This window comes from Muntiacus reevesi, chromosome 14 (assembly GCF_963930625.1).
Source record: "Muntiacus reevesi chromosome 14, mMunRee1.1, whole genome shotgun sequence".
Taxonomy (NCBI): Eukaryota; Metazoa; Chordata; class Mammalia; order Artiodactyla; family Cervidae; genus Muntiacus; species Muntiacus reevesi.
The window spans coordinates 26,503,085-26,525,620 of NC_089262.1; positions in this window are offsets into that span (position 1 = coordinate 26,503,085).

Consider the following 22,536-nt stretch of genomic DNA (forward strand, 5'->3'; position numbering starts at 1 on the left):
CCATGTGTTAACCAAACTGAGTATTTTTTATGCAAAGAAAATACAACAAACAGTGGTTTTTTTATATGTAATCCCTGGTAACTCATTCGGTAAAGAATCTGCCTGAAGTGTAGGAGACCCAGGTTCGATCCCTGGGTCAGGAAGATGCCCTGGAGAAGGAAATGCCAACCCACTCCAGTATTCTTGCCTGGAACATCTTGTGGACAGAGGAGCCTGGTGGGCTACAGTCCATGGGTTCGCAAGAGTCGGACACGAATTAGCAGCTAAATCACTACATGTAACAAGCATAAAGTCACTTCTGGGTCCTAGCAAGAAACTGATGCAATAAGATAAATAATGAACAATACTCATTATTTAAAAGAAAAGCATGATTCTGCTTTTATTATTTTATGCTCTTACCCAGCTTCCCTGGTGGATCAACTCAAGAACCTGCCTGCAGGAGAGGCAAGAGACAAGTGTTTGATCCCTTGGTCAGGAAAATCCTCTGAAGGAGGAAATGGCGAGCTGCTCCAGCATTCTCACTCCCCTGGTAGCTCAGCTGGTAAAGAATTCGCCTGCAATATGGGAGACCTGGGTTCGATCCCTGGGTTGGGAAGATCCCCTGGAGAAGGAACTGTGCAGTCCATGGGGTCCCAAAGAGTTGGACACGACTGAGTGACTTTCACTTTCACTTTCCTGTATTTGGCCTGCAAAATTCCATGGACAGAGGAGCCTAGCAGGCTACAATCCATGGGTTTGCAAAGAGTCAAACATGACTGAGCACACATGCCCTGCCAAAGATGTATTATTATTATGCCTAAAAATTCAAAGGTTTGACATTCATCCAAATATAAAAAGCAATACATATATATATATATATATATATATATATATATATGCCAGACGGTCTCTATAAATTACCTGCTGGCTATAAAAGCAATACTGTGAAGAAGTTATCTTTTATTGCTCCTATTTTACTGATGAATAGACTGAGGCACATTTTATCTAAAGTTACCCAGGAGAAAGTGACAGATCAGGGACGTGAACACAAGTAGCCTAGTTGTTCAGTATATACTCTAACCACTATATTGTGTAAGCTCAATAAGGCGGTAGGAACAAAATTCACTTTAAAAAATGAGAATGTTCACATTAATCAGAAATAAACTGAAATTTTAATAGAAATACCTCATTTGTAAATGAAAAATATGAATATATAAGAATCAATTTAACTGAAGGTACAAGATTTATACATGGGCAAAATGCAAATTTTGCTCTAGTTCACAAGAAATACTTCAGTTGATCAACAGTAATGCTGTTTTTGAATGAAAAAACATTTAAAACTGTCAATTATATTAATTAATTAAATGTAATATATTTAAAAATCTGTTTAATGAAATTATACGTTGGTTCTAAATCCATGGGAAAAAAATGATGAGAAGAGCCAAAACAAACAAACAAACAAAACCACAATAAGGAAGAATAAAGAGTAGAGCTGAACTCATAGGTTATCTGCAGTGGAAAACTCAACTTATCCAAAGTGAAATGCAAGTTCAAGAATGGACTTTCAGAAAACAACCCAGAAACAGATTCTTGCATAAACAATGAGCTTTATATAAAAAGCATGGCCTTTCAAATTAGTGAAAAAAGGATACACTATTCAACAAATGATACGAATTCAATTGTAAATGTTTAGGGGAAAAAAGTATCATCATATATACACATTAATTAGACGTTTACTATTTGTCTCAACAGGAAACAAAGCAATAGAGCAAAAATTATATGACTCATTTTACTGTTTTCTACATGTTTACATTTTATATTGGAGAGAACAAATATTTGAATAAAGGTAGTACAACTAGTCACTCTTCAGAATTCTGTAGCTGCAATATAGAACAGTTCATTTTTATTTCATCTAATGAAGATAAGAAAAGAAGGTAGGCGTATATAAAAAAGTCTTTGACTTTCTACCTCTGTATAAGAAAAAGATGCTTCCTAGTATTTATTCATCTGCATGGGTGTCTCTGAGTGAATTTCAATGCAAAATTAATGAGTGTTGAATTATCTGTCAGGTACAGAGCATCATACTGATTATTTTATATAACTAAAAACTATCAGACTAAAGCTGAAAATAGTATAATTATATATACCTCTCTACTGAAGACTATTCAAAAGTTATTTTGCATTTCAATCAATTACATAGTTGAAGGAAGTCTTTCATTGTTCTTTCACAACATTTTTTTAACTTAAAGACATTTTGTTATTTGAATAAATGTGAAGACTGACTCACATGAATGGGTCTCTGGATTATAGTCTTTCATTTCCTAGCCTAATAAGGATCTCAATACATTTGCTACTTAATTTTCCTAAAATAATTTTTCTAATTATACACTGTGGCCAGTCCAATTATTTAATCACTCTTTTTTTTATAATAAAAAAGGGTAATTGTTCCATCGAATCATTTTCAATATAAATCAAATAAAAATACCCTAGAAAATATTAAAAATTAATCAAGAGAATATTTAATTTTTCACATTCCCTTGCATATTTTTTCCTGAGGTGAATTATTATTTTAAGTTCATGGGTTTTTTGTTTGTTTTTTGTACTCTAGAAAGCATAAGAGATGTCTTGGTTACCATGGTATATCTTCACTAGACTTGGACAGTAGCATCTCACTTGCCTCACTGCAAAAGCTGTTATGTATTTCAATGTAATGGTTCCTCTGCATAGAACCACAGAGTCACCTGATTTTATAGATATCAAGGTTTCCTAGAGACTTCTCAATTTGAAATTAGAGAAATGTCACAGTCATGGTCTAAACTCTACACTTTCAGAGGCTGGACCTGAGAACAAGTATCCTGAGTTTCTGGCCAATAGTTAAAGCCATACAGTTTAGTTAACTTAGGTAATGTTAGGAAAGATTTCACTGATCAAACTGGGTTATGTTACAGAGGATTTCAAAATGACAATTTATTTTACTGTTACTATAGATTTATATGTCTGAGATTTCTTTTTTAGCAAAATATAGGCTAAAAGGCTGATGATATTTCTTGTTGCTGGCTATGCAGATGATGCTGTTCAAAACTCATCTGTCCTCCCCCGAACTGTAGGAGATAGAAACCATTACTAGGCCCATTTTACATAATAGAAATTGAGTGCTCCAAGAAATCACTGCTGGTTAGGTATGGGAACAAAGGCATTAGGTTTGGTTCTCTGGTGGCTCAACTGGTAAAGAAACTTCCAGCAATGTGGGAGACCTGAGTTCGATCCCTGGGTTGGGAAGATCCCCTGGAGGAGGGCATGACAATCCACTCCAGTATTCCTGCCTGGAGAATCCCCATGGACAGAGGAGCCTGACAGTCCATGGAGTCACAAAGAGTTGGATACTACTGAGTGACTAAGCACACATGCACAGACTTCATGCTCTTAAAGAGCGTGTTATAGTAACAGTGTAACAGTGAAATAATTTATGGGAGGTCCAGAGACATTGGGCTTTCATATTTTTCTCTATCTTAAATGGCTTAAAATATGAAAGAATAACTAGTAGTTCTTAATACAGTGGTATTACTTCTGTTACTTAGTTCATGTCACAAAATCAGATATTTAGTAAAACGTTTAATTAATCTAGCTAAAGTGAAAGTGAAAGTCGCTCAGTCATGTCCAACTCTTTGTAACCTCATGGACTATACAGTCCATGGAATTCTCTAGGCCAGAGGGTAGCTTTTCCCTTCTCCTGGGGATCTTCCCACCCCAGGGATCGAACTCAGGTCTCCCATATTGCAGGGGGATTCTTTACCAACTGAGCCACAGGGAAGCCCAAGAATACTGGAGTGGGTAGCCTATTCCCTCTCCAGCAGATCTTACTGACTCAGAAATCGAACCGGGATCTCCTGCATTAAATGCCTTTTAAAAATACCTGCTTACCAGAGAAATATTTTAGTTGCTCAGTTCACATGTTCCCTTCAGAATTAGACAATGTGTATTTCCTGATAAGAAAAGCTTTGCAATTCTCCACCTCAGTAATTTACTTCTGAGCTGCAACTATGTCCAGTCTAAGAATAGAGTGGTTAAGCCAAATTAGTCTTCTACGTGTGAGTTTTTGCTACTAGCATTTGGAAGGTATGTAGAAGTAACTGGAAAGCAAGTAATTTAGGAGATTTAACAAATTTTCAACTTCTATATTCCTAAAGGATTCATATAGCTTCCTTCTCCAATGTTCCCATTATTGCTTATTTTTCCTTGTAAAAATATATGGGAATTGCCTTTGTTCAAATGCTTGCTCAGAAGTAAATAAAGTGCATGAATTTTTGCTTCTTTGCTTAAAATTTTGTCACATATTACAGAAATGATTCTTGCAAGGCATATTATAATCTAAACAATTTAAAGGAAAATTGATGTGATGAATCAAATATAATAAATGGCTTCACACTTTGTGTAGTATAATTATTTCAAATTAGAAGAATTATATGTTAGGTACATTGGTTTTCAGATGAACAAGAATATTCCTTTCTTCTTCAGTCAGGCAAGTAATACTCCATAATTAAATAATGTAATAACATAAATGTTTCGATTTCCAAACAGAGGGGAAGAGAATGTAAAATTTGCCTTAAAGTCAAATAGGCATTGAGATGCCAAGGAAATTTCTGATAATATTCATTGTATCAGTGATAGGAAAAAATGTCTTTTCTCTTTCCCTCCAAGCAGATTGGAGGCAAAGAGCTAACACAATCTTGTCACAAAATTTCCATCCTTCTATTTTAATTCTTTGGCTATTTCCTGTGGGAATCCAGGGTGTGTTATTAATAACATTCATGAAAAACCAGAGGTCACTCTATTAAATCACATTAAATAGAATAATCATTTTATTATCAATAACACTAATATGTTTGATATCATAGAATGTGTTTCCAATAAAACTAAACGTGCTAAGTGGTCATTAGAATGATTATTTTTAAAACAAATAAAAACATGTACTGGCAATCAGAATACCTGACATGTTCTCATACTGACTGAGTTTATATGTATGTTTCTCCTGATAAGATGACAAGATCCTTACAAGGAGGGACCATGTTCTTGGCCATTATATGCCCAACAAGCACATGATAAATTGATAAATTACAGTTTTCCACTTTGATACTCTATCAAAGTGCATTCTTCCTCTCAATTCCCTTCTTTTGAGGGATACAGTTTTTGTTGTTCAGCTGTGAAGTCGTGTCTGAGTCTTTGTGACTGCGTGGACTACAGCCTGCCAGGCTTCCCTGTCCCTCACTGTCTCCCGAGTTCACTCAAATTCATGCCCATTGAGTTGATGATACCATCCAACCGTCTCATTCTCTGTCACATTCTTCTCTTTCCATCTTCAATCTTTCCCAGCATTAGAATTTTTTCCATGAGTCGGCTCTTCACTTCAGGTGGCCAAACTATTGAAAGGAGTCCTCCTAGTGAGGATGACAGGACCCACAGCAGAGAGAACAGTGCTGCGGCCACTTCCTAGCGATGCACCCACTAAATTGAACAAGTTACTGTAGCTCTTAAACTTCCACTTTTCACTTGAAAAGTGAAGAAACTAATACTTATTACATAGGATTACGTGAGTCTGCGCTCAGTTGTGTCCAACTCTTTGTGACACTGTGGACTGTAGCCCGCCAGTTTCCTCTGTCAATGAGATTTCCTAGGCAAGAATACTGGAGTGGATTGCCATTTCCTCCTCCAGGGGATCTTCCTGACCCAGGTATCGAGTCATTCTCTTGCATTGCAGGTGAATTCTTTACTGCTGAGCCAGCAGGGAAGCCCACATAGAATTACAGATAGTATTAAAATAAGCAGCAATGGCAAACTGTTTGACACATGATAGACATTTTAATGCAAGTTAGCAATCTTCTTTAGTGTCTCTCTTTTTTAATGTTGCATGGAGATTGTTTTTCATATCACCCCGATCACTAATGATCTTCCAGCCATTCTTCAAGTAGGTACAGTATTTATAAACTAAGCATAGCAATGCTTATGCTCCTAAACTTCATATATTGAAATCTTGACCCTGTAATGTGATGGTACTTGGAGACAGGGTCTTTGAAAGTTAACTATGTCATGAGGGTGAAGCCCTCATGAATGAAATTAGTGCCTTGATAAAAGACATAGACCTCCCTCACCTTTCTATCATGTAAAGAGAGCGGGAGGAGGGTCTTTTATGAAATCAGATCCTTACCAGACACAGAAAGTGCCAGCACTTTGATCTTAGACTTCCCAGCCTCCAGAACTGCGAAAAATAAATATTTGTGTTTAGCCAACCAGTCTATATAGCACCACTGCTATAGCAGCCCAAACAAACTAAGACATCTAGCTTTAGTAATGCCTTCATTAGAAAGATTACTGTCTACCTCATTCAGACTTAGCTATGCAACATTCTTACAAGGAGATTCCACATTTATTTAATATTAAAAATGTCTCTTAGCAGATGAATTTATTTGTAATTAATATTCTTTTTACACCATACCCCAAGAATGTACTACATTGTGAAGTAAACAAATTCTAAAGCATAATCAGTCTGCATGCCTGCTAAGCTGCTTGAGTCATGTCTGACTTTGTGCGACCCTATGGAGACTGTAGCCCACCAGACCCTCTGTTCATGGGATTCCCTAGGCAAGAATACTGGAGTGTGTTGACATTCCCTCACTCCAGGGGATCTTCCCAACCCAGAGATCAAATCTGCATCTTTTGTCTCTTATGTGTTCTGCACTGGCAGGCTGGTTCTTTGTACTAGCGCCACCTGGAAAGCCCCATATGCAATCGAACCTTTCTCTATTACATTCTTTTCCACATCAATACTCATTGAAAACAAGAGTAGTTCTGGTGGATTTCTGGGAGTTTTTGTTCACATCATTTTTGCAATGTGATGATGATATGAAGTGTTAACAGTTTCCAAAGCTTAACCAAATATTTGTAGATCTCTGTTTTCATTTAGAAATAATCTCTGAAATTTCCAACTCACTTGGGTTTGATCCCTGGATTGGATCAGGACGATCCCCTGGAAAACACGGCAACCCACTCCAGTATTCTTGCCTGGAGAATTCCATGGGCAGAGGAACCTGGTGGACTATGATCCGTAGGGTCACAAAGAGTCAGACATGACTGAAGTGACTTGACATGCATGCACGCTATATCCAAAGTCACTCTGATGAGCAACTTCAATTATCTTCTAAAATGAAAATATGTGTATTTTTATGGTTAAGAAAGTAGAAGAAACTTTATTTTGAGGGACTCCTGAGGCAATGATGTATATCAAAAAATCATTATATCAACAAAAATAATTATTATATATTTATAATAAACTACTTATCTATCTAACATATAGGTGTCTTGATTTAGATGTGTTTGATTTCTTTATTTTTTAATATCAAGAAATATAATTAGCAACTAGAAATTAGTATTTCCATCTATCTATCTATCTGTATGTCTATCTGATCTATGCATCAGAACATGTAAGGTTAATAGCATTGGCCCTGTCTAATCAGAAGTTGATACAGTGATGAATATGCTGCATCCAACTGACAAGTGGAGCAGAGAAGAAGTTAATATAGAGAACAGTAGAAAGACTATCTTGTTTTACTCCCTGATTCATCTGTTGAAGATGAGAAAGATCTTTGCCCCCAATTTAGATCTAAACCAGTCAAGACTTTCCACAATACTAACAGCCAGTTTGAGAGAACATGGCTTGTTCAACATATTCAATGTCTTTTCCTCATAGTGTAAGCACTGACTCTCTTGCACCTGCATTACATTGCATCGACATTTCTTACTCTTCTATTCCACACTCTTGCCCTCTGACTTCCACTCCCTTGGTTAATGTTTCCATAGCAATTTAAATAGTGAACCACTGTGAACTCATATAGTCATAAGGGGAACTAAAAATACACTTTAATGCAGTGAATGGAACTAAGTGGAATGGAAAATAGCAATAATGATGTCATGAAATATTCAGATCTGATGATATTCACAGTGCAGAGATAATTATTTGTCCAGCTTAAATGGAACTATTGTTACTCTGGCCTTTTTATTGCTGAATTTAAGTTTTAACTAGTAAAGTATAAAAGAGATAGAAGACTTATTTTAGCTGAAATTCAATTAAGTCTCTCATTTCTATCAAACATAGCCCTACAGATTTTTAAATGAATAAAAGTTTAATGTTTTAAATTAGGAGTATCCTCTTTTATGTAAAAAGTTGTAAAAACTTAGAAAAAATGTAAAATCCTTAGAACAGTGTAAGACATTCTTAATTTGATGCAGCCTTTCTAGTACAGTGTCATACATTCTTATCAAAAACAGTCTCACAGTATAGGGCCCAAATCGGATATATCATGAAAGTCTAAGAGCTTTAAGCAAGAGTCTGTCTTCTTTCAAAGAGCAGAGGATACTTCAAGAAACAGCCTCAAAGGAAAACTATATCTCAAATTAAAAAATTCTTTGCACAAATGCAGAAAGAAGTTGACTTGGAAATGCCTCTTCATGTTTTTAGAAAAATGTATACAATTTTATTTGTAAAAATTATTTCTTTGTTTTGTGAAGGCTTTTTAAACTAGAATCACACTTAAAATCCTAATATAGCACTATACACTGAGTTACGTGACTTAATCACTATGAATTACTTTATCATAAAATGGATGAGATAACACATTCCTTAAAAAGGAAAATGTAGGATTAAATGAGATAGTTAAGTCCTTGGTACAGGTTCTAGCACATAATGCAGTCAAGGAAGTGAAGTGAAATGAAAGTCACGCAGTCATGCCTGATTCTTTGCAACCTCATGGACTATAAAGTCCATGGAATTTTCCAGGCCAGAATATTGGAGTGGGTAGCCTTTCGCTTCTCCAGGGGATCTTCCTAACCCAGGGATCAAACCCAGGTCTCCCACATTGCAGGCGGATTATTTACCAGCTGAGCCACCAGGGAAGCCCAAGAATACTGCAGTGGGTAGCCTACCCCGTCTCCAGTGGATCTTCCCCCCCAGGAATCAAACTGGGGTCTCCTGCATTGCAGGATGATTCTTTACCAACTGAGCTACCAGGGAAGACCACACTCAAGGAAAGGCAGCCAATTACTATGAAAGGTCTAAAAAGAGATAGTTTTTTTGGGGGGGAGGGTACTAAGGAAATAATTGCTATTTTCTATATAACTGTAGTTGCATATATTCTAATAATTTGGCAGTGTCTCATGTGAAAACTAACTTGATAAACAATAGTAGTGAAAGCAAATACAGGAGAAAGAAAAAAAGAGCGAGAAAGTGAACAGGAGGATCAAAATAAAACTCAGTAAGCTAGTAATGATAAATGGCCAACAAAAAATCTTGACTGAGAGATATATTCATGGATTTGTTACTGGGAAGACATTTTGTTTGCCAAATAATTATGAATTCATTCTCCCCTTGGATTACAAAATTTGTTAATTTTCTGCTTAAAAGAGTCAGAATATTAATATGAAATGAATGCTTTGAGGATTAACATTAAAGTCACTACTAATTATTGAAATGACTCAATGGCTAAAGGACTATGAAGACTTCTGTTACCAGAAAACATTAGCATTAAGAGGATAAACTGCTAAGAAGTTTATGACAATGATTATTTATTAAAGAGTATTTATAGCATTGTGTTTTTTTTTTAAACTTTGACTCAAAGACAAAGCAAAGCATCTTAACATCAAAGTTACTTCATTAACAAGAAATAGCAGGTCTCTGATCAATTTTTAAAGACTACTGACATTCTGGTCATTATAAGTATATATTATTTACTAATTCCACAAATATAATCCACAGGCTGCCAAGTCTCCAATATTCGTTGAATCAATAGACTGGTGGATATTAACCTCATTCTTATCTTAGCTAAGAAAATGTTATTCCTGGAATAGCACTGTTTGATGATTCTTTGTTGTTCATAAAGAGTTACCTATCAAAATTTCATTTCTGCTAACAAAGTTTATTCCATGATGTTACTTACGGTTTCACTTAAGATCTATTAGTATTACTTTAACTATAGTGAGAGGACTACCTTACAGGATATATGCATGAATATTATGGACAATTTTTACCTTAAAATATACTTCAAAATTATTATTCTTGACAATTAAATTTAAATATTAAGTTTATTTATGGCAAATGTTTTTAATAATGTGCTACTTTAAGCTTAAGCTTAAAGTCCTATTTATTTCAGTTTTTGATCCAAAAAAGTAAATATGCCTTGGTGTTTTTCTTTTCTTTGTACCTTTGGATTTGAATAGCAAGCATTTGAAGTTTATGCTTTATTTTCTTTTATTTTGATTGTATTTTCTTTCCAAGGACTGTTAATTTAAACTACAAGGAAGTTGTAGGGAAATAAGAAATAAACTAGAAAACAAAAAGCAAACAAACAAAAACAACTTTCATGTTATATAAGACAATATACATGCTATGACCCCAAACACAAACTCTGTGGGACAATCTAGACCTTGACGAGATTGCTATCCTAAAGCTGACACAGTCTCCTTAGACCTTGACAGGCTATATATATCCTCCAAAGTAAGTTTCACTGTCTTGAAATACAGCCATCAATCTTTGAATGGACTGATGCTGAAGCTGAAATTCCAATATTTTGGCCACCTGATGCAAATAATTGACTCATTGGAAAAGACCCTGTTGCTGGGAAAGATTGAAGGCAGGAGGAGAAGGGGATGACAGAGGATTAGATGGTTGGATGGCATCACGACTCAATGGACATGAACTTGAGGAAGCTCCAGGAGCTGGTGATGCAGCCTGGAGTGCTGCAATCCATGGGGTCACAAAGAGTCGGACACAACTGAGAGTCTGCACTGAACTGAAGAGTATTGAGTGGGTACATGAAAGAGTTCAAGAGAAGGAAATACATTAAACACTCTAGAACAATTAAGTTATCAGAGAAGAGAGAAGCAAAACCTTGCAGTTTAATTCTGTTGTTATCAGGAGTTCTCATATTTTACTATGCACTAAAATCACCCGACTTCTTTAAACACAAATTTCTGGGCCCCAAACACATTGTTTCTGATTCAGCAGGTATAGTATATGGCCTGCAAATGTGAATTTCTAACAAGTTTCTAGGTAATAAAGATATGGCTGACTTAGACATCACAACTAAAGAAATGCATATCGTTACAACCTAACTTATTCGCATAAAAAGAACTCTACAAATGAAGCTGGAGACAAAAAATAGACAGGAAATTTTTGCTGTGAGCCAGCACGTGAATGTGAAAGCCAAGGGAGAATCCTAAGTGGATGTGGCAGGTTGACAGAGCAGATGAGCAGATAGTGTTTCCCTCTCCCCACTCACCAGGAATGCACCTGTGCCCGTGCACAAACACACACACACACACATACACACACACATCCCGCAATTATTTGGAAGATAATGTGAAAAGCCACTTTCAAAGGAGTGACCCGAAGAATTAAATCACAGAAAATGCAGAAAAACAGTCAAATTTTCTAAAAGTGCTTAAACAGCAAAAGATCAAAGAACAATATGAGTTGCACACTGTATTTTGTATCCTAAAATTTGTTACAGACAAGATAAACACTTAAAAGCAAAACCTGAAAGAAGAGATCAGAAGGATCAAAGCAGAAGAGGAAAGGTTATAAGACAAAAGATTGATAAAAAATGAGACACTGAAGCTGAGAGTCATTCAAAAGAAAAAAGTAATGGGATAAATAGAGAAATAATTCAATCTTAAAAACAGAAAAAATAAAATGAATAGTCTTGAAAGTATGCATTATGTGCTAGCTAGACCTGATGAAAAATACTCATAAACAGAGTAGAAAAAAGTATAGGAACAAAAGATAGATATGAAGACAAATATAGACAAAATGGGGTTTATAAAAAATAATAAGTGAAAGAAAATATGCTTCAGTATATAGAAATTTGTCCTGAAATAAAATAAATAAAGTTACATTGAAATAAAAAGACATAGTTCCACATACTGAATATATTCTGAAAGAGACAGAAACCCAAATGTGAAAAGAGAATCCTAAACTTATTAGAAGAAAATACATGAGGATATATTTAGATTGGATATAGGAAAAGATTTTTAAAACAGACTTAAATGATACAAATTATACTAGAAAGAATTAATAGATTTAGCAATACCAGAATTTAAAAATTCTGAATGTGAAAGAGTGAAATTTCATGTTGTATGAGACTTGAATCAATCAATCCCCTCAACAAGGAAAACTCTAGAATATACAAATATATTTGTCCTTTGTTCTGGAGCAAAAAATCTCGTGTTCTTGTTATCAGTATGGGCATAATATTTTAATGAAATATTAAAATATTTTATACATTATTCCTATATTTTTAGAGAAATGTTGAGGAAATTGTATATAAGATCACTCATGGATCTTTGCTAAAATTGTGTTATAATATTGTATGCACAGTAAAACTCCAAATATGCACTATAAAATTCATGACACAGATTTGAAAACAGAAATTAGTTAAAATGCACATTGTAATGACTAATAGGCTTTTCCTAAGTCTAAAGTATTTCAGTTCAAATCAACATCTCACATTATATTTTCTTCTGAATCTGTGGTACATCAGCTGTATGAAGGCAAGCTTTACAAATGGGATACCATGTCTTGAAATCTGTGAACCTACTTTCCAGGTTACAGCTGATTGGACTGGTGAAAGCCATCTGTAGGTCATTACTGGCCAATGAATATAGTTCAGTTAACAAAATCTCTTTAATATCAATTCTCTTCTGAGTAGTGTCCAAACATATTCTATCCTTTCTATGACAGACAAAGAAAGAAAGAGCATACTGTGACAGGAAAGAGCTGGTTGAGGTCAAGCACTAAATCTAAAATCAATGACATATGTTCAGCAATATTACATTTGTGATATGTGGCATATTAGTTAACTTTATTCAGTTTCAGGTTTCTGACTCAAAACACTAATTATAGTAAATGAGACCATGTAGATAGATGTGTTTGGTATGAAGTAACCATTCGACATATGCTATACATTTTCTTAATAAATACAATAATGCTGAAACAAAAAGCACACTCTGAGGAGCAATATTCTGAGACAGCAGAAGCCATGAGTAAATCAAGATGGTTGAGAGGAAGTTATCTCTGGAAGTAGAAACAGTGAGACAGGACATGGGTGGCCTTCATAATGGTGACTTTTAGCAGGAGCAGTTTATCTTCTGGAAAAACAAAAGACAGCCTTAACCACTCTGTCTGAATTCCAACATGTTCCTATGTACATTCTACACCCATGACAATTGACAGTGCATTTTTTGATAGATTTCTACTTTTTCAGTATATTCCATGTACTCAAACAATAAACCCCCATTAATTAAGGCAATTAGTCTGCCTTCAAACATAACCGCCTATCTGTTCTGATAGTAATATAAATATTACTTCCTACTAGGCATTTTTATATTTTTTAATTTTAATATTTGAAAAGTCTTCTTCCAGGTACTTCTGGTAGCAAGGTGCCTGGGATACTAGTTTGAGATGAAGATTCCTGAGGTCTGTATACAAGGGAAAAACCCTGATTACTGAACCTCAGTATTTGATGTTCCTAATTGCTTACTCACAGAGAACTAAATTTTAGTCATATAAGGGTTTAATATTTTCTTTTCTTATGACTGTGATTTTCAAACAGCTATTTGGGGTTATTTGATTCAGCTTCTAAGAAATCTACATTTTAATGGTTATTCTAGTTAAAACCACTGCTACTTTCTATGTATCACACTTGCAAGTAAAGCTTTAGTGTAATTAGTTTATGTATTCTTCTGATACTATGCTAACTCAAATTGTTATTAAAACTTTCAGATTACACTTGCACATGTTTTTTCAGTTAAAATGTAATCAACTGGAAAGCTTAGTCCAACTCACAAGCCTTTTTTATATGATCTTCAGAGACCAATAAAGTACTGTTTATACTAAGCATTATATGAAAGCAGTAATTGATAAAGGTTTCCAAGATTGATAGCCCTCCTAGAGAGTAGGAAAATATTCTGCTCCCTTGAGTTTTATTGGATAAATTTGTGAACACTCAGTAAGTATAATGAAACTTCTGCACGTGAAAACCCAATCTAAAACCTGAAGCAAGAGATATACAAGGGTTTGTACATGTACCCTATGTATGTGAAGCTAACAGAGAGTGTCAAAAAATGATTATAAGGCAAAAGTTATACAAATTGAAGCAAAGAAAATTGTTTCTAGTATCTTATGAATGACCTTTCTGATGTTGTCTTATATAACAAATGACATAGGTATTTGCTATTCACAAAAGATGGCTTCAAACGTTCTCCCACCTGCCTCATGAGCCTGATACTGTACATTTAGTGATTTATTAATGCACGTTTGTACGTATCACAAAAAAAAGAGATTCAGCTCATATACATAAAATGCAGCCTGAATGGATAAAGGAGAATTTCAGAGAGTTGGAAGGGTTATAATTTTATCACCAGTGTTTAAGGTTTGCTAAGAAAAAAAAAAAAATCACTTGATGGACATTTGTGTCCCTGGTATTTATTTTGTTTCATTTATTTAGAACAAAATCCCTCAAGCCATGTTCATTCTGTTCACACGTAATACATTTTATATATTTATTTGACTGATATTAAAATATCATGCTATATTTGAATGACAACTGAGTAACAAGTGTTAAGTGTCTTCAGGGGGAAATTGTTTAACAAAAACATATTTTAAAATTTCCTATTGAATCAATCATTATTTCTAAAGCTAAAAATTTCATAGGAATGAAAGATGGATGAGACGGTGATAAAGGCAAACAGTTTTAATGATATTATGAGGTTTTGCCTTGTTTTGTACCATGTTTGACAAACAGCGACATCTGTCTAAAATCTGTCAATATGATGGATGGGAAGCATAAATCACATTATCGTATGTCAACACTCTTCTCAGAACAATATTTTAACATAAATTCAGTGCTATGTCATGAATGTGACCCTTAGGAATAAAAAAAACTACATATAACATTCAGCAGGATCCTATTTACATGGCTATTTTTAACTTCTTTTAATGTAGGAAGTCAAAACTTAAAAAAAAATTTGAAAGACATAAACTATATTTCATACAGTTTGAAAGCTGGTGATGTATCCAAATGAAATCCTAAGAATATATGCTATTGTAAAGTCTGTATTGACACTGACATTTCCTCAGAAATCATACTCTGAATGTAATGCAATTAAAGCTTTCAATGCACAAGTTTGGAGTTTTGGCTAATATTAATTTCAGTGCACTTACTAAAGATTCATTCAATTGAAATACCTTCTTGACTCCAGTGTTGGAGTTGATGATTTTTAGTAATTTATAGTGTTCTGAAATGTCACAAACCTTCAGACCACTGAGAAGCACCACATCAAATAATAAAATACTTTTACTTTTTTTTTTTAATGCTAAGAATTTTGCCAATGTTTGTGAATACATAAAATGTATTTTACATGTCTTTGATGAAAACATTGTCTCATTTGTCAAGGTAGTCTCTTTTGCATGGGCAATACAATTAGATTTTTTTTTTTTTTTACAATTAGATTTTTTTATCTGTTTAAACGAGGTTTTTTAAGGTTTTAACGTTTATCATTAAACCTTAATAAATGTATCCAAATAAGCAGCGTCTGAGCTTCTCCTCATCAATCTCCAAACCCAAATGCATTTGAAAGTGTTCCTTTAGCCACTTTGTGCAAGGAAAAGATGACCTTTCCTGTCCATGACCTTGAGTCAATCCTAGACTATTCTTGTGTTAGAAGAAACATCATCCTGCATGTTCCTACTGAACTGAAATTTTTCACCACCTGTAATAAATCAACTGAACTGTTTGCCTCTTAACAAATAACCATCTTATCTAGTAGAGTTCCTTTCTGTTGCTTCTAAGTCTCTTCCAGTTATCCTCAGGCAGAGGTTAGCATGGCATGATCTTCTAATTGTTGTTCTATCTAAAAGACTTTAGCCTCAATTCACATGGCACAAAACGAAGTGATATTCTGATAGTTTTAACTCCAATATGATGAATAGAACCACCACAAGTATTAATCAAGGCACTGAAACTTTATTATCATTATTTTTGTCTTTTTATTTTGCTTGTTCATTACTAAGTCATCTGACTTAAATTACATTTGCCAGAAATAAAAACAAAAGTCCATTTCATTTAGCACCATGTAGTTTAAATGGCATCCTGCCTAATCATTCATGCAAAGAAGAGAGCTTTGTTGTCAGTGGGTGTGATCACACCAAATAATTTAGGCACTCAAACTCTATTTTACCTCACAGTATTTGTCTATTTATTTAACCTTGATAATTATTCATACTTTTGTTTTTAAACTAAAGCTGGCTACACACATAAACCCACTTGAAGGAAATAATGATTCAATTAAATTCATTAATATGGTAACTAACCTGTAGCTAAAATATAGTTTGGAATCAACAAAGTCATTTAAACCTTATTTTACTTTTTTTTCCATGATGAATGTTTATATTCTCTGTCACAGTTTTCATCTCTGAAATTACAATGTAGGAAAGCTTATAAAATTAGGCAAAGATTAAGTTTATGTCTTTTAAATCCTGATTTGACAATAACTCTAATAGTCCTTATAGTTTTACCTAAGAATGGCAAGAGACTCAGACAAACTACCAAGACAATCTGGAATTCCCAAGACAAGACATATATGAGGTCAGATAGGACAAGCCTTTATGATGGATTGGCTATTACTGGGAGATGAATGCAACTATGGTTTCAAGAGAGTCTAGATGTTCCCTTGATGTCCTTATTGAAATTCTGAATAAGGCTGCCTTCACTTACTGAACCATAAAGGTGGCAATAACCTTGGATATAAAAAAATAAGATATAAGATACTGGGAGACATGGTAATATAAATGGGGACATCTGCATAACTTTGTTGAACCAATTTATTCCCAGATAAATGAGAATCAGGAAACATTTGGACTTTATTTATAGAAATGTGAGACCAACATGTTCTTTCAAAATAGTCTTCTTGAACTCGTTATAAATACATAAAAGATAATATGAATGAAGGGGACAATATTGCTTAGCAATAACTACAAAGAGGATCACATGGATGGTCCATTTTTCTTATATAGAAAGTAATTCTAAAGGAAAGGTAAATTAATTTTGAGAAGGAAGGGTAAACATTATTATGTAGCCCCCACTCTCAATTCCTCAATCTGAGAAAATTATTAGAAAGTTACAAGAGGAATTATAACATTATTTAGATAGACAGCAGTTAGGAAAAATATAAACATAACAATGCATTTAAAAGTAATTCATTTGTTGAGGATGACAAAAGAAGCTATGCTATGAGCTACCTGATAAAGTGGGTGTTGTTTCTGTTCAGTCTTGTCCTACTCTTTTGGGACCCCTTGGACTGTAGCCCACCAGGCTCCTCTGTCCATGGGATTTCCCAGGCAAGAACACGGGAGTGGGTTGCCATTGTTTTCTCCATGAGATATTCCTGACCCAGGGATGGGACCTGTGTCTCCTATTGGCAGGCGAATGCTTCACCAGTGAGCAACCTGGGAAGCCTGAGGTAGCGGCTAGGTTTGTCCAACGTCTCATTTTCTCCTCTCTCTGGGCATAACACCCAGATGACTGATGGTCGAAAAGTATAATTACCTGCCTCAGCAACCGCGGAACAAGGGCAAGGAGCCCAGTCAGTGTTAAGGAAGACAACGCCAGAGCTAGAAGCCTGCACCAAGAAAACTGACATATCTTAAATGAGTTCAAGTACCTCTCTTAATTTTAACTGCTAGCAAAGTATGGAGACAATATGTTTCTCAGCCATCTAGATGGCTTCAAATAGCATCTTTAACTTGAGTTAATACAGAATAAGAATGGGGGCTCTTCCTTTAGTTTCCTGGTGGCAAATGGGAAACTCAATTAATAGTGTGACTTTATTGTCAATCTTCTAATATTCTTATTTTCTGGCCTTTTTCAATATGCCCTATGGTGTGCCAGAGACAGCACCTCCAGTATCAATCCTAAGGCAGTAATGCATGATCTGACTCATTGCTGTGGGCTGCAGTACCCCTGAGAGCATTTTATTGTCTTAAAATTCAAAGAAGAAAAATCTCAGGAGAAAGTGATGCTTCCTTTAAATATTCAAGACTGTGGTAAAAACAGAAATATTTTGAAAGTAAAAGTTCTCAGTTATTTCCTTAAAATATTGGGGGTTGCTTGGATAAAAGCTGATGATTCTATAAAGAAAATTTTCAAAATCAGGTAATTGTGGCCAACTCATTGCTGACTTCCATGGCATATCTGGGTTTATAATAAAGATAAGCCCTATAAGAGAGAAAGGCATTTTTAAAAGATGATGTTTCTTAGAATTATACTTAAGAGGAAGAACAGGATGTCAGGTGAAGCACATGGGAAGTATTCCCTTCAGCATAAAAGCTGAAATCACAAATAAATCACACTAGGCAGAACAATTCCTATTATCCGTATCACTAAAAGTCATTTTATCACCTTCTGACTGGCAGGATCATTGTTATTCTTGTCGATTCCTTACAGAGTTTACATTTACAATTTATTAAAAACACAGGAAAATTGAAAGTGTTAAACTCTTAGAGAAATGCCAGCAACATTATCATCCTTAAGGTGCTAATAAACACCAACTGAGATCATTTTACCAAAAGCAGTCAATCTACCTCTGGAGTGGAAAAAAACATATGAGCAGGACTGAGCTACACCAGGAACATCTAACAGAAACACCACACATCAGGGCCATGTTGCAGGTCTAATACAAAAGCGAAGTATAAACAAGAGCTGAAAGCTGGAATGGTAGAGTAGGAGTTAAAGGGTAAGAAAGAAAGAATCTTGGCAAGCCAGCCCCACCTTAAATACAGTATCAATGAAGAACCTGAAGACAATGATGAATTGAGTAATCTTACCAACCACAAACTGAAACCCAATCCAACTCTTAATTTGATTAACTCCTCACCCCACACTGTCAAAAGCCTAGCAGAAAGCACACCTAGTTCCAGGCATAAGACTGTTTACCATAACTGCATTTGCAAACCCCCTTCATCTTTACCATACAAGGTAATGCAATCACAGGAATAAACTCTCATCACTTTGACAAGTGCCGAACAACAGAAAGTCAAAGGAAGAGTATTATATAACAATGTGAGTCACCAGGTAGCATCTTAGAATTCTGCCTACCAGTACCGAAACCGCAGATGTCAAAATCGAAGAAATATAGTAGACACATTAATTGACTCCTCTTCCCATTAAGAGCAGAACAGTGCAAGTGCGACAGCATTCAAGTCTGCTCCTCTATGTACTTAAAGACTATGGTCAATCCAAATTTTGAAACAAAATAATAACCTTTGGCTCTTAGATAAATCGCTGGAACCAAACTTAAAAAGAATTTCAATAAAGATAAGAAATTATAGTTATGTCTCTCTTATACTACTTGAAAAATAACACCAGGTGATTCCTATCATTCATGAAAGTAGTTATTAAGTATTTCAGAATGAAAGATTAATCATCAGCCCAATTATCACCCATATTTTATACTTCAGCTAATTTTATTGCACATTTGGAATTTAAAGCTATAGTCACTAAATGTGGCATTCACATACTATTACTTTGTCTAAATAATTTTAAATATTTAACATCGTTCTATGTATGAAATGTAATTCACACACAAAATTCCACAATAATAGTTACTTACACTCTTAATATTTAGCATGCTAAATGAAAATAATTGTTGTTTCATCACTAAGTCATGTCCAACTCTTTTTGTGACTCTGTGGGCTGTAGCCTGCCAGGCTCCTCCATCCATGGGATTGTCCAGGTAAGAGTACTGGAGTAGGTTGCCATTTCCTCCTCCAGGGGATCTTCCCAATTCAAGGATCAAACCCATGTCTCCTGCATTAGTAGGTTGATTCTGTACCACTGAACCACGAGGGAAGCCCAAAGGGAAATTACCCATCAGCTAAAGAAGGATGCATGGTAGTCAGGCACAGAGTCTGGTTTTTAAATCTAAAATATTTATATATGTTTATAACATCATGGACTTCCCAGGTAGCTCAGCTGGTAAAGAATCCACCTGCAATGTGGGAGACCTGGGTTTGATCCCTAGGTAAGGATGATCCCCTGGAGGAGGGCATGACAACCCACTTCAGTGTTCTTGCCTGGAGAATCCCCGTGGACAGAGGAGCCTGGCGGGCTGCAGTCCATGGGGTCACAAAGAATCAGACATGACTGAGGGACTATATAAGGAACTATATGAGGGATGGCACATATAACATCACATGTAAAATTTCATAAATAGAAAACAAAAATATTCAATATGTGTTCAGAGAAAAAGAGAGGCATTTTGCAATAGGAAAGATTACAAAAGACTTCATAGAACTGGCATTAGTCAGGAAATTTAAGATGGTGTAATTTGTATAATTAGAAGGGGAAAAGGAGCATTCCATCAGAAAGGAACAACCTTGATAATCTAATAAAGAAGGGAGGCATAAATCATAATTGGGAAGCAGCAATTTGACTGGGAATAGTAATAGAGAATTATTACTATGATTTATGTGGGAGGCAACTAAACCATCACTTCTTCAAGGAAAGATCTAATGGGAGAGACAAAAGGAGAAAGTTCTAGGTATTAGTAAGGTGCTAAAAGTATAGTTTGAAAGAACTTTAACAATTGACTTAATATTCTTCAGAAAGCAATATTCACTATTTTTTACAGTGTTAAGAAGTCAGATGGATTTGCGGGATTGAAGACAGAACAGAAGTTGTGAATTAATATTTTCAGAATGTAAACCATAATTTTGAATTTAATAAAGGAATTATGAGAGGCAAAAGAGTCAAAATATTGTGAGAGCCAAAATATTGTCATTCAATCTATTAAAGATTTTCTTTTCTCCCTTCAGAATCCAGTAACCTAAGATAAAAATGGGCTTCTCTAGTAGCTCAGATGGCAAAGAATCTGCCTGCAACTCAGAGGACCCAGGTTCAATCCCTGGGTGGAGAAGATCCCCTGGAGGAGGAAATGGCAACCCACTCAGGTATTCTTGCCTGGAGAATCCCATGAACAGAGAAGCCTGGCAACAGTTCATGGGGTCACAGTCAGACACGGCTGAGTGACAAACACACAGGAGATAAGAATGAAATAAAGCCATTAAGTTTAGCCCCCAAAAAAGTGGTTGACCTGTGTCAGAAGTAAAATCTGTTTGAAAGGCAACTAAATAAGACAGATGCTAAGAATATTTTGAAAATTGAGAAGAGTAAATAATAAAGAGTGGTGAAGAAAGAAAAATAAACTACATTAGGGGGTTGTTGTTATAATTTCTAGGTAAAAGAGCTTGGAGATAGAGTGATTTTAAACAATGGTGAGATCTGAGATTAGATTTAACTATAAATGTAGACACCAAAGCTACTTGAGGTGTACAAAGACCCGCAAGGTCAAAGAATTGAATCATCAACAGCTTAATTGAACTCTCTGAAATATTGGCATAATGGAATGAAAAATTATAAATCAGGAGCACTAATAACTGAATATAATGGGAAAAAGGTAAATAACTAATATCAATATAGCTTCAAATATTACCATTAAAGTTCTTGGAATGAATTTCAAAGGAAAAGGTGCTGAAATATTGACAGGGTTAAGGTAATTTTGAAGAATCAATCAAGAGTATTGAATTTGTCACTGCTATTCTTCCTAAGAAATGGTGGAGTAGGAAAAAATAAGATGTTTAATCATAATGTATACTACATGGACTATATAAACAATATGATAGAAATTAAAAGGTCAAACAATTAGAAAACATGATTCTTATCTTTTCCTATAATAGTTAAAGACAATGAAGGATTCTCTAAGCATAACAATGTTTTTATTGGAAAGTCATGGTTTATTTATAACACTTTGAAGGAAACTTTACGTGAAAAGCTACAGAATAATATAACAAGAAGTTTAAGAAACAGAGAAAGGGGTAAGAAAAGACAAGAGGAGCCAAGATGGCGGAGGAGTAGGATGGGGAGACCACTTTCTCTCCTACAAATTCATCAAAAGAAAAACTGAACACAGAGCAAACTTCACAAAACAACTTCTGATCGCTAGCTGAGGTCACCAGGCGCCCAGAAAAGCAGCCCATTGTCTTCGAAAGGAGGTAGGACAAAATATAAAAGATAAAAAGTGAGACAAAAGAGACGGAGATCCGTCCCGGGAAGGGTCTTAATAGAGGACGTTCCCAGACACCGGGAAACCCTAGCACTGGCGGGCCTGGGGGAAGTGTTTGAATCTCAGAGGGCAAACTGACTGGGAGAGAAACAATAAATAAAATCCACAGATTATGAGCCTAAAAGCAACTCCCAGCAGGAAAGTACCCCAGACACCCGCATCGGCCACCAGCAAGTGGGGGCGGAACGGAGAGGAGCGGGCGGCCTTGCTTGGGGTAGGGTCTGGGCCTGAGTGCCCTGAGGGCAATCGGAGGGAGCTTTTGTGAGTTCCCAGCTTGAACTGTGGGACAGTAAAAGAGAGAGAGAAAATTAACCGGCCCGAACACACTGCCGGCCG